We start from the raw sequence: 14054 nt of genomic DNA on the forward strand, positions 1-14054 counted from the left end.
TTACCTTTTTATGGAATCAACAATCTATAAATTTAAATTATCTGTTAATATATTTTAAAAGTTTACAACTCTACAGAATAGCCAATCACGGTGAAATATATAATTTGCCAATTTTATCCGTCGGCTTCAACTACCATTGCACAAACATCTTTTTTAACTTTTAAAACTGCATTTTATCGTGTCAAGATATTTTATACAAAACTACAATGATCATAAGAAACAAATCATTTTACTTGAAATTTTGTAATTTAATTACATCGTATTAAAAATAAATACGTTTTCGTAAAATAATCGATTCTTATTCGGTAGAAAAGTCGTTTTTAATTTACTGTTAATAAGACGATTGAGAAATATAATATCTCATATAATTTACTAGCGTTTAAATATATACGTTGATATTAGAAATTTTTTTTTAAATGAAAAACCGCTATTACTTTAACTATTCTCTTGTATTTTTATATTTATTACTGATTATTACTTTACTGATGCATAAATTAAAGTATGATACGTCTTTGCTTTATTAACTTAAAATACAGAATGTTAAATTCTGTAAAATGTTAATATGTATATTGTAGCACATAAACACATAAACGTAAGCATATAAAAAATGTATACACATATAAAAACGGTAAAAAGTTCCAAAAATTGAAAAGTTGATATTTCTAAAGAGAATTGATTGTAAAAAGAATACATATATGTTCTTTTATCTATCTATACAAATTTTCTGTTACACTTAAAACGTTAATCTTTTAAAGTATTTTTATGTTATTAATGTGGTTTATTTAATCTACCTTAAACATGTGGCTTGCTTTTGTTAGTGGTTCAAAATTATGAAATACTTTATCAATGGAAAAGAAATAAAATGAAAGATGCAGAGTATAAATTAATTTTCTTAAAATGTAGAGAAGTGGAACTTACGTTTACAAGCTGCATGTATTTTAGTACTCCAATATCTGTAACAAAATTAAAGAAAGTATAAATTATAAATCTATGAATCACATTTCTACATAAATCGTCCTAAAATAATATCATGGTATTATAATATTATGTGTAATTACTGTAAAGTATTATTTGGTATTGAATAATAATAAAGTGTTCAATCTTACTTATATAACCTTCAAAATTTTTAAAAAGTTATTACTGAAAGCTATTATTTAAATATCATTTATATCATAAAGCAAGATATAATAGTAAGAATTTCGTCTGCTTCATCTAATATTCAACAAATAACATATATTGAAAGCTAATATACATATATATGTTTTTATGTACCAAATCTTAAAATTGTGATAAAAAGATTTTAAGTAAAAATTCATTTCAATCCTTCAACGCTAAGGAATTAAATTCATTATCTATGCAAACTGGATATTACGGTTTCACTATCAGAAAATAATGCGTGCAGTCTAGAAGGCTGATACCAGATAACGGTTTCAGTACGTTGAACATGTATGCAAATTACGTTCCAGTGAGACTTTTTATTTCATCATACGTTGCATAGAAATAGTAGTAGAGTATTACGGACATATATGTACTTATAAACAGGAGAAGAAATTGTTGCTAATTAGGTTCTACTTGGCTAATATAAACTTTTTAACTAAAAAATTTTTCTTAAATACGTAAATAAATAAATCGGTAGATTTATTCAATTATTATTTTTATATTTCTTAATGCTGGATACTACGTATCTTTTGCAAGAAAAAAAGACGATATATCTATGTATTTTGCTAAAAAATCATTTAATATCCTTTAAAAATACAAAAAATCATTCAAGCTCTTCAAAAAGTAATAAACCTATAAAATTATTATCAAAGATTATGTAACTGGTCATTTTGACTGCTTTGGTGATTTCAATGATAAATACGAAATTTCTTACTGAAAACAATAAACAATAAACAATAAAATAACGAAAGGGGTACTTCGCAATATAAATCGAAAAATTTATTTTGAATATACTATAAATGCTTTGTGCAATTATACATAATAATAATATAATAATTATAAAACAATATCCAAAGAAATCATAAAAAACTTTTAAATACAACGCAAATATTTAAGATTGTCATACAAACGTTGATCTTAAAATATTATTTTTATTACGAGGTTCCAATTTACGGATTGTAAATATACAAGAAAATATTTTTAAAATAGTCATTTAGATAATATATTATTGCATTTGACTAAATTTTTGAATATACGTTATTTTACTTGAATAAATAAATAATCTTTTATTTGATCAATTTAATTATTTAGCTATCGAACGAAATAACTTATTTATTCGATTTTAACACAAAATAACTTCCCATACCTCATCTCTAAAATAAAAAGTACAGAGCAGTTGAAATTATTGATTCATTGTTTATTATATTATTATTATTTATCTGTATTTCAAATAAACTCTGCTTACGCATATTCCGTATTGCTATTCGCACTTCTACTGATTTCGTCAGACATACTCTGTTGCTATTGACGCATACTGATCTTTTAACATGTTTCATAATACCAACATAAATATTCTACAAGTAATCCAGAACACATAGAATCGAGCTAAAAATTTCATCATTTATATTCGTCGCTGTTGCTTATGCTATCAACGCTCTCGTATTCTCCAACAACCATAAAATCGATCATTTTGGTCATTGAAACAGGTTTGCAGTTGGCCTGTTTTCGCCGTTTCGGCAACGCCTAGATACGCAAGTCGCTAGGAAATCGATTTTTCAGTACACGAAACACACTCTGTTCCGCATAAATAACAGAAACGGTTCGGTTATATGAAATTTCCCTCGCCTGTACCTTTGAAATCAGATTTCATGCAGGTGTAAGATTTAAGCGGCTGTGAATTGAAGCGTACACGTTTCTCTGTCATTTTCGCTGTTGGTCGGGATATGTTTTCTCCTCGACAGACTACTAGATAGCAAACGCCTAGAACAGACGTAATAAATTCGCTTGTGTTTTCTTCCTTTTCGCCCGTGGGTCCGTCCACAAATCGTGAATTTAATCGAGAGCTCGTTTAGTTGTCACGATCCTTTACGTCCCTTGCACAACGCATCGTGCAACGGTATTGCATCCATGGAAAAATCTATTCGTTATCGTTTCTATTATACCAACTCTGAGATTAGATTCGAACATCGCATATGTATTTGACAATATTTGAATGACTAACGATAAGTAGTGATAGATAGTTTGCTTGCATAGATAGATAAAAGCTTGCAAATGGAAGATTTTTGACAATTAACGATATTCATTATTGTTTATTTCCAATAAATGATTAATCTTTAAACATTATTTTTGAATCCTGCAGTGCTCGAAGCGTTATAAATAGTGTCATAGTGTCCTCCTCGACTAATACATAACACGAAATGCTTTCCCAATATTTAATCGAATTGATCTTTATAAGTATGACATAGATAAGTTCAAATTAGAATTTTTTCTTGAAACACATCGAAATTCTACTAGAGATTTATAACGTTTCCATTTCGTTGACATTCGTAGTCTTTACTAAAGTCAGCACTTAAGACCAAAGAAACTCTGAACTAAGTTGCATCATAAGCTAACCTTAAACTAATCCTAAACAAACTTGGAACTAACTATAATCCTAACAGCATGGCACGCTTCAAACGTGTCTTTCTATCTTACGGACTAAAACCAGTCAACAATTAAATTTACGTCGCTCTTAATCACAGTCTAACGAGGACGTATCAATCATTATAGCTTGCAGCAGAGAGTTTCAGTGTTAAATTAGTTTAATGCAAATAAAATTGATTTCATTTATTGTATGCCTCTTGTTTTCGTTGAATCACAAAGGACGCTTGAGAAACGTAATCGGATTCTCTCGCAAATGCGTTAAAACAATACGAAACCTTCTTGCAAATTCTCTGTACAAATTTCGCTGATATAATCTCACGTATACATTTAAAATTAATCGTTTCGCTGAATCGGATTCAAATAACTTTTTTTTGTTTCTTAAGCAGTGCTTAATGTTTAAATACGTAAGCTCATTGCTAGGAACTCTCCGTACATAAGAGTATTAATAATAATAATAAATAATATAACATTGTTAAAACGTCGTATGTATGATATTATAAATGATATCAAGACAAAATTAAATAAATTGTGCGTGTGTACAAACTAGTCCTTTATGTTTTTAATAAATGGACTGTGATTGTTTTATGCAATTTTGTATTTTTATGAAAGCAGTTAGAGGAATGGAACCTATATATAGAGATTTGTTCCATTTATAAATAGGTAGATAGATATTTTATATATTTTTGTACATTATATACATTCCTATTAGATAAATATATTTTTTATTCCTGATTTATTAATTAATATTACAAAAATAAACAAGTTTTTAATTGTGCACTTGCTATTATCGATTCTCTCCCCCCTTTCTTTTTCTCTTTCTCTTTGTATGTTTGTAAACGTATAGTAAAATTTGTAATATTTATCCAATGTTACTGCCAATGAATTACATAGTAGTAATTTCCTCTTGTCATTGATATTTTAATTTTCCTTTTTTTATGACGGTATATGACACCATGCTTTAATGAACTTTCTCCTGTAAATCACATTTTTATCTTTTGATCTTAATTAACTGAATTCTGTATTCCAATCTAAAAAAAATGAATTGTGAAATTATATTATGAAAATAAATGATGTAAATTCGTTTATATATACATTTACGTATAGCAAGTACAAAAATCGAAGTAAAAGTATTCAAACTTCTAATTTATAATCTAATAATTTGAGAGTGTAATATTCTTTTCATTTTTTTGTATCGTTATTAATTAATTAAATTGAATTTCTCCCTCTCTCTTTCTCTTCCTCCTCCTCCTCCCTGTTGTCAACCGTTTTGATAATAGAAATATATTTGTTTTCTATGTTCTTTCTAAGGGAAGTATAATGTACTAAAATAAAATAAATAATTGACTGAAAATAAATTCATTTATCATTTAATTAGTTAATTAATTTATAAAGTACAATACTGTTTACATACACACATTTCATAATATCGAGCGCGAAGAGTATAAACAATCTAATTATATTTTGTTTAAAAACAATATTTACTACCTGAATATAATAAAATACAAGCAATAATAATAATACTCCTTCGTTCATAAATATGTTTCTTTACATTAACCACGATTAAAGTCGAAATTCCTCCTCAACGTTTTATCAATTTTGAATTAATTTCAATTTACATGCTTTAGAACACCATAAATCTATTTCCATTAATTAAACGCATTTAGCTCGAAATGGACTGAACTTGTACTTCTTTACCCACAATTACCTCTTTCTTGAACGCGTTTGATGCTTTAGACGTGAAAATAAGTAAAATTAATTCAAATTATTGCACACGCTATAACGTCAAATTGCCTGGAAATTATACGTGGCTTTAGCAACGGTAATATTTTACTCAGAATGAACAACAACATAGTTGTGCTCGCATAAATTTTATACCGAGTTTCAGTGACATTACCCAGGAAAGTTAACAATTACAAAATAATAATAAACTTCTGAGTCCAAAATTACACTACTATATGTATACCATGTACATTTCAATACACTGCTAAGCATCTAAAGCTAAATATGGAAATTGTTAAATTTATGTGAAAATTACACAATTATGTGAAAATTACACATTTATGTGAAAATAGCACAAAAGTTTCTATTCAAATAATAAAAAAGTTTCATAGTTACGACTGAAAAGTTGCTTCATTAATTCCATTAAATAGTTTTACATTTAGTAATAATTTTATAACTTTTTCATCCAATTAATCTTTCATTAAGAAACATTTTTCAGTTGTGGAACTGTGTTAATATGAAATGATGAGATAAATTATTCAGATGAAATAAAATTGTACAAACAACAGATTAAATAGTATTCATATATTTAAAAAATGTTTAAAAGTGTAGAACATTTCTAGAGACAGATATAATCGTTCTAAATAAAAATAACAAATTAATCCAAAACGTAAACTTTTAATGTTTAAAAATATTTTGTAATCTAATGTTTTTATTAGAAGATAAATACAAAGAAAAACGAAAAGAATCTGTTCATGAAATTAATGTAAATTAATAAAAATCTAAAGATAACTTTTTTCATGTAAGTAATTATTATTATAAAATTTATCTCGATATATATAAAAATAAAAGTAAGATGACAATAGAATATAAACCTACATTTCCACGTTAGGATAAAATAATAATAACAAAGGGAGTATAATAACGAATGTTTATGGAGATCCTATCATTAGGAAAATTAACGATTTACCAAATCCACCAATTCTAAATTATAAAAGTTATAAATACAAAGAAATGTATAAAATTACAATTGAATTATACCATGAATTTGATCGTTGTTAATTTATAAATCTGAAGAATTTCATTTTATTCAAATAATTAATACTAATAAGAATTTCGTTGCGCGTATTAACAAAATAGGAGATTCTGTAATCCTTAAACGATAAATTATTAACCAATTGTAATGTATAATTTCAACGGCATACAGATGACGTGTAAACTTTATTTTGCAACTTTTTAATAAAATTCTTTAGAATTCCTTCTTTTTCACAATTACATATTCCAACTTGATTCCTCGATTAAGTTTATAATTTTGAAAACTTCTACTTTCACGACACACGTTTAAGTTAAATCATTAACACAGTGGAACATTTTATTTTGCCCGCAATTACATCCTTGCCGGAGGCTAGACGAACGGTTCGCGACTGGAACGTTATAACGGGTACTTTCGAGAAATCACAGATGCTGCTGCCCGCACCAATTATCGCACTCGCGATGCACGGAGTGGCTTTCTCGCCGGTTCTACAATCGTGGCAGTCCAACCGAGCAATTTCTCCGAAATAATTATCTCAAACTATCTGGAACGTTTCTCGGTGACCTAACACGATGACTCGAGGGAGAGCAGCAGCTCTTTCGCTTTCGAGCAAAGCTCGGTTCTCGATTGGTGAGAGAAAACACGCAACAAAAAGATGCTCTGTAACTACACTGCTGCCGAGTAACTATACTAATAAAGCATTTACCCGGCGTTGTCCGACGAAAGAAGGCGGGTGCTACTTAAACGAGAGGGCTAGCTTCGTTAATTAGCCGTTAGAAAGTGGCTCAAAGGCGTCATTTCGTTTGAGTAGCGTCACCCTAGTGTGTCGGCGAGGAACTCGAGCGAAAACTCGAGCTTCTTCGGCCTGCTCGATACCTCGGCGCAGAGGATTCAAAGCTGTACAGAGACGCTCGTTAAACCTTCTCCTTCTCAACGACTAGTATCTTTGCCAAGTAGAAAACGTAAACGGCGTAGATCGGTTGAAAACGCTTTCTGGTTATTTAAACCGGCTGCTTAGAGATCGGACTCATTTCCGCTTCGTAAATAATTAGGATTCCTCTTTTGATAATACCAGACAGGGATTCTGTGGTGCAAACGGAAATTCCAAGGAAGATAATAAGCTGGAAATGCTCCAGCTTTCGTCTATGGGTCTTGCTGGAATTAATTTCTTTGTCTGCGGTTTGTCGAAACTTTAATGTTTTAGATTGCGTTTTGTATTTGGAATTTGTGTGATCACTTGAAATTATTGCACCAACATCCTCTTCCACAACGTAATTCCCTTATTCGACTATTTATTGTAATCAGAAATTACTATTATTAAGTTATATCTCCTTCTTCAATTATTTTATATCAAAATACTTCTTTTTAACCGCCAAGTGACATAAAAGTCGTAAAAGTAATAAAAATGAGTTTATCACATTTTCCGTGTATGGGGAAAATATATTTTTATTTATGCATTTATACAAGTTGAGTCAATAGGAATTACTAACTGAGATAACTCGTTATCTATTGACTTTCTAAAAAATGTCTAAAATGAAATTTATTGTATTCGAGCAGACTTATCGGATGAATATATCTTGACGTTTTGATGCCCTTATATTAAATATCAAGCTGATCTTGAGTTTTTTATATAACAATATTTTATATAACTACAAAAGGAAACGACAATTTATGGCAATAAATAAATAAGTAATGTTATTGCTATATATATGGAAGGTATATTACATACACATTTAATACATTAGACTTTCATTTAGATATTTAACTTCGTTAAATTGGCAGTATTAATAAAATTAGACAGTATAATAGCTATAGAATCTAATAAATATTATTAATATTTAGAACATTATAATACACAATATGTAAAATTTAATAAACATTACTGTTACGTCTTACCAATCATATCTCTAGTCAAGTTGTTCAAAGAAATTTTAATTTGTGGCGACATCGATCACGGAACTTCCCAACGGCTTCGCGGTACAAAGAGCTATGCCGTCAAAGCGTAATACCGACATGCCCAATGTACCATCGATGTCCCTACATTTCTTTCGCCGAATTCTCAGAAGAACGCATACGCGGCGACCGCCGCGGTACATCTAATAAACGCGTGTGCAGTAGGAATATCGAAGGGCAACAAAGGAAAGAATCCGTGGTTTCGAACAAAAGAATCAGCCAGTCTATCTCATGCTGCGAAGTACGAAAGGTCTCGTAATAAGCAAACCCGTTCACAAAAACCTTGATTGTTATCTTTTTCTTCTTAATTGTTTATCGTTTGATCGTTGACTAAAATTGTTGCTTTTTTACTTGTTAAACTTTTTGTTAGCAAATCAAGCGTAGTTTCTCGTATGCACTCGTTCCAACCACCTCTATTCTCATAATAGAAACAGGGGATCAACCAGTTGGTGGCGTCGATTGTTTAATCGTAACGAGAATTTACGATAACTTTATTACCTTTATGATAACTTCTGACTTGGAAAATTTTGCTAATATTGTTGGTTCTGTTTTGCAAGAGAATCACAGACTTTCTATGATGATAAATACACGGCCTCATGTACAAATATATTACCTAAATTTAATACCTGATTAATTACTGTTATGTAATATATGTAAGATAATTTATTAGTACCGACAATTTGTCTTGTAAAATTTCATTAATAGCGAAGAAAATTGAATTAGCAGGGAAAAATGAACGAAGCAGTTTACTTTGATGAAACAATGGTTTCGACAAACAAGGAATCATATTTGGAATCTCGACTCACTAATCGGATCACGTCTTGTTCTTTTAACAAGTTTCTTCAGAAGTAAGATCGATTTCGGATTTTTATATTTTGTTTTCGCGCTACTTGAAAGCTTCTTATTGATGTTTTACTCGTCCTTAATCACGTAAGTTTAAAATGATAAATTTGACGATGAAGGATTTAAAGAATTTAATATGTGAATATTAGGTACTTATTTGAAGAAAAGTATTTGTCAAGCACTTAAACAGTTAGTTATTTTTGACGAGTATACTCATCATGAAGAAATGGTAATATTTTGTGTTACGACGAGCCTCATCAAAATTTTAAAAGTTCAATAGAAAATATTTAACTGATACGAAAAATTTAGATAAAAATTTTAAACGATTATTGCAAAAACACAAAATTTAAGCATAATGTCAATAGCTGTTATGTACAGTTGCATAATAAGTTAATTAAATCATACAAATTGTATAGAGCTACATCAAAATGCAATAATCAGAAAACCATAAAAATTTAATCCTCTGTTACATAATATTCGCTCGTAACCACTTATTTCGTTATATTTACGAAAAGAAGAACAGCGAATTACTACGTTCAGTGAACAAATATTTCTAAATACGTAAATAAATGCGATTTGATAAGAGAAATCCCTTGATAAGTCGTAAAAACGCCGATGATAGAAGAGAATGGTTTTACTGAAGAACATGGTCGTATTTATCTGAGTAAGGCTTCTGCTATCCAGTATAGTATATAATGTACATAGGTACTTTTCACGTAACATACACCCGTTTAATTAGATTACGTGCTTAGGAAGATCGTATTTTCCGATTAACCGAGCTACGCTTTTTCTGTAAATCGATTTCCTGATGAAATTCAGCAATTTGTGCTAAGTATCTCTTGGAATCTCAAGATTAATGTCTTATTTTATTGAACTTTTGAGAAAAAAGAAGGTACAAAAGGATTTGGAATAAAACTTTTTCATTTTTAACATATCGCAATTGTTCGTTAAAATAAATTTTAAATTATAAAACATACCTAGCCTTTTTTTATTTTCAATTATTTTATCATTTTAAACATATAATTTATTATTCCAATTGTAATTTTTGGTTCTAATACGATCTTCTATAAATTTATCAGGTCTGTAAACCTGAAACCGGAATTTGCCTATAAATTGCCCTAGCTGATAATGTAGTTATACTAAACTGTGTCATTGATGCCAAAAGCCTTTGTTGACATCTCACAAACATTTTCGACTCAGAACAATACAAGTTTCATACAACAGCATAGTTTGTAATAGCGTTGAACATGTCGAATTTTGTGCCTGGAAACTACGATTTGCGGACAGCATTGATTTTCTGTTACCATTTGAAGAAAACTGCTGCAGAATCGCATCGAATGCTTGTCGAAACTTACGGTGAGCATGCTCTTGGTAAATCACAGTGCTTTGAGTGGTTTAAAAAATTCAGAAGTGGCAATTTTGACGTGAGGAACGTGGAACGTGGAACGTGATCTATTGTGAGCTGTTAAAACTTGGCGAAACCGTTAATACCGAGCGCTACCGACAACAAATGATCGATTTGAATCAAGCTATGCGTGACCAGAATATCAAAAAAGGCAACACAAAGTAATTTTGCTTCATGATAATGCACCATCACATACAGCAAAACCGATCAAGTAAACGATCGAAGAGTTCAGTTGGGAAATACTTTCGCATGCGGCTTACTCACAAGACTTGACTCCGTCCGATTACTATTTATTTGGATCGATGGGACACGCACATTCTAACCAGCACTTCACTTCTTACGAAAATGTACGAAAATGGCTCGATGACTGGTTTGCCTCAAAGGAGCGACAGTTTTTATGGCGTGGCATCCACCAATTGCCAGACAGGTGGGACAAATGTATAGCTAGCGACGGGCAATACATCGAATAAAATATTTTTAATCATTTTCATGCAATAAACGTGTATTTTCTATACAAAAATTCCGGTTTCATATTTACATACCTGGTACCTTTCATATTTACATAATTACCCGCCAATTGTCGGAATATTTATGTAAACTTCCTAAGAGTTCAAACGCGGATAAACCAAAGTACTTTCTCTGTTAACGGACAATGTGACCTTATTTATCGTTACGGATAACCGATTTGCCATACAGTCAGTACACAGACGGACGGTTAGAGGAGAAGAAGGATTTCGAGCATTAGAAATAGACACGGTCACAAGAAGGAAATTTTTATTTAGAGTATCGAAGATTGACAGAGGAAGAGTGGTAGTTTAGGACATGGAAAATCGATTGTCGATTTTCAGGTAGACATTGTACAGAACTTGTTATTTATTGTTTACTGTTATAGATTGCTATTAATTGTTGTTTACTCCTGTATTTCATTTAAGTATTTTTACAATAAACTCGATTTTCAGACTTAGAATCGATCCCTAGATTATCCAAATTTGAACATTATATTTATATTGTAGGAAATAAAATCGTATTATAAAATATGTACATATACAGTTACGAGCGAAGTCCGCAAAGCGCGTGCCAACAGAGTAGGCTTTGTTGAGGCAATATCAACATAATACACAGCTATCCAACAAAAGTTCAAAGAAATACATAGTTGAGTAGCAAATATAATATGTATGAATAAAATTGACATTGTTCATCACTGAGTGAACAGCACTGTTTTTTTTTTTTTTTTGTCAGGTATGCCGCGAATATTGTAGATAATAATAAATCCATGTGGGCAGCGTCACGCTAAGTTGTTCCTATTTTATTCAACTCAGTCATATCGTTCCTTTCGAAACGAAGAAAATATCAATTAACGAAAATATATGTAAGATATCATACAATTAATTCCAATTTCGTATTTTTAGTTAAAAGTATTTAACGCAACAGTATATTACGTAACAGATACTTAAGTTGCGTTATAAGATACGAAACGTTCTTTCAATGTTACATTTCATTTATCCATAAGATTTTCATAATTGAGCCGCGAATTTTTATGCTCCTGTAAGGAATTTAAATACGCAAAAACACATGAAACATCGGAAGTAAAATACTAATTACAATATTTATTAAGTAAAACATGGTTTCTGCTTGGGTTTGTATTAGACTTCATCTCTTTAGTGATACTCATAGAAATATAAATGTGTATAAATATCTGCAGCAATCTATAGTGAACTTTCAATCCCTAGAAAATAATACGTAATTTTAAAAATCAACTATTTACAACAATCAACAACTTGCAACCAATTAAAAAAGAATAAAGAGTATGCAATAGCTCGAAACACCCTAACATTCTACTTCATTTCTCTCTCCTAATCGCCTCGTTAAAAACACTTCAATTCTTCAAGCAGTCAATCGAAGCAAAAAGGATCATCAACGTTTTCCAAACAGTGAACTCTCACCCCGACGCCTGTCCTTTTCGTCCCTCATAGTAACTATGGAGAAAAAGTGGCTAGCAAGTTCGCATGCGTGCAAAAAGCCATTCACGCTCGCACCAGTCATCATACGTGAGCGTAATTAAAAAAGTACCTTAGCAACGGCGGCAAGTTTTTTCTCGGAACTTTCCTCGCTTCGTAAACGGAGCCTGAGCGTTTCCGACTGAACTCTCGAGAGTCGAAAGCGTCGGAACTTCAACTTCTGTGAATCACGGCGACGCAATTAGGTCGAACACAGCCATCTCGTGGAACGAGCCACGACATGATGGCCAACATTCGAAGAAATGGCGAAAAACAACGTCCATCTTGCCAGAGCGATACGCTCGGCTGCGTTTTCACAGATTCACACGAAACTTCGTAAAACGGCAAGGCTTGAAAGCCTTCGACATGCGAATGTATGTTGTTTGCTGTGTGCGTCATACTTTGTTCAGCGAAAGAAAGACGAATATGAGACGAGAATGCACTCGAGAAAGGAAGAAAAGAAAAGGAAACGCGCGTCGAGTGTGGACAGTAGTCGCAGGAGAAGAAGAGGCCGACAGAGTGATTGTCGGAAGTGTGGTTTAATCCTAGAACTTCTGAAGCGTGAGCCGCCATGAGGAATATACATGTACAGTGGTTGTTTGCACGTTAAATATGAACTTCCTTCTGTGTATTCTTTCTGCAAAAGAGAACTGTTTATTGAAAAAAAGTTTTTACAAAATTTGAATCTGTATATTTTCTAGAAAGAATTACGAAGATTTTTCCGTTGAATTTATTTGTATTGACATTTACCTGCAAAATGAGGTGTTATGTATTGGGCCTGAGCTCCTTTTTACATATTCCTCGTGAAAAGAGAACTGTTTTTTTAAATATATTTTATACACTGGCTAAAAAAAAGTATTTATTATGATAGCTATGTATTTATCATGTGGCACACCATTTTCACATGTAGAATAACCTCTTGTTGATTGTCTGCTCCTATCTCATCGAGTATTAGACAAATACGCGTACACTTGACAAGTTTTCAAACTCGACTTTCTTGAAAATAGAGCCACTAATATAATTTTGTTATCCTTGATCGTCCACGGTGTATAGAACCTCATTAAAAATCGCTTTATTAGCAAATGATATAATAATTGAAATATAAATTTTGAAACGATCACTTCATCTAGCATTGTATTTTTTAAATAAATTATTATATTCGAATTACGATTATTACACAATATTTACTTTATGTTCGTGTTTACTTTTTCTTTTTAATATTTATTACGTATCTGTATACTTCTTTTAGGAACAACAATGTTAATTAAATTTCTAGAACTTTATATTTTAATAATATAATAAATAAATATTTTAACCGAGCAATCCTTGTGTCAGTTTAGCAAATCTCAATCGTTGTTGTTCATTGAATCTTTAATTATTCACTTTGAATTGAATTTTCAATTATTCACTTTAAAATATCTTCTCCACAAGCAGTAATTTTAGAACAGACTAATTTTAGAGATTATAGAATTTAGTTTAATAATAGTTTAGTAATACTCAGACTAAAAGCTAAATAATGTCA

General features: G+C 30.7%; 1 protein-coding gene across 17 annotated transcripts in view; it reads right to left on the minus strand.

The window, feature by feature from the left end:
* Nucleotides 1-14054, minus strand: part of LOC100643610 (5-hydroxytryptamine receptor) — a 316367-nt gene that overhangs the window by 127822 nt on the left and 174491 nt on the right. For all 17 annotated transcript variants that reach the window (XM_048407443.1, XM_048407444.1, XM_048407447.1 and 14 more), the window contains one exon: nucleotides 919-953. The gene's annotated coding sequence lies outside the window, so the exon portion shown is untranslated. The remainder of the gene's footprint in view (nucleotides 1-918; nucleotides 954-14054) is intronic.

Source organism: Bombus terrestris, chromosome 7, assembly GCF_910591885.1.
Source record: "Bombus terrestris chromosome 7, iyBomTerr1.2, whole genome shotgun sequence".
Taxonomy (NCBI): domain Eukaryota; kingdom Metazoa; phylum Arthropoda; class Insecta; order Hymenoptera; family Apidae; genus Bombus; species Bombus terrestris.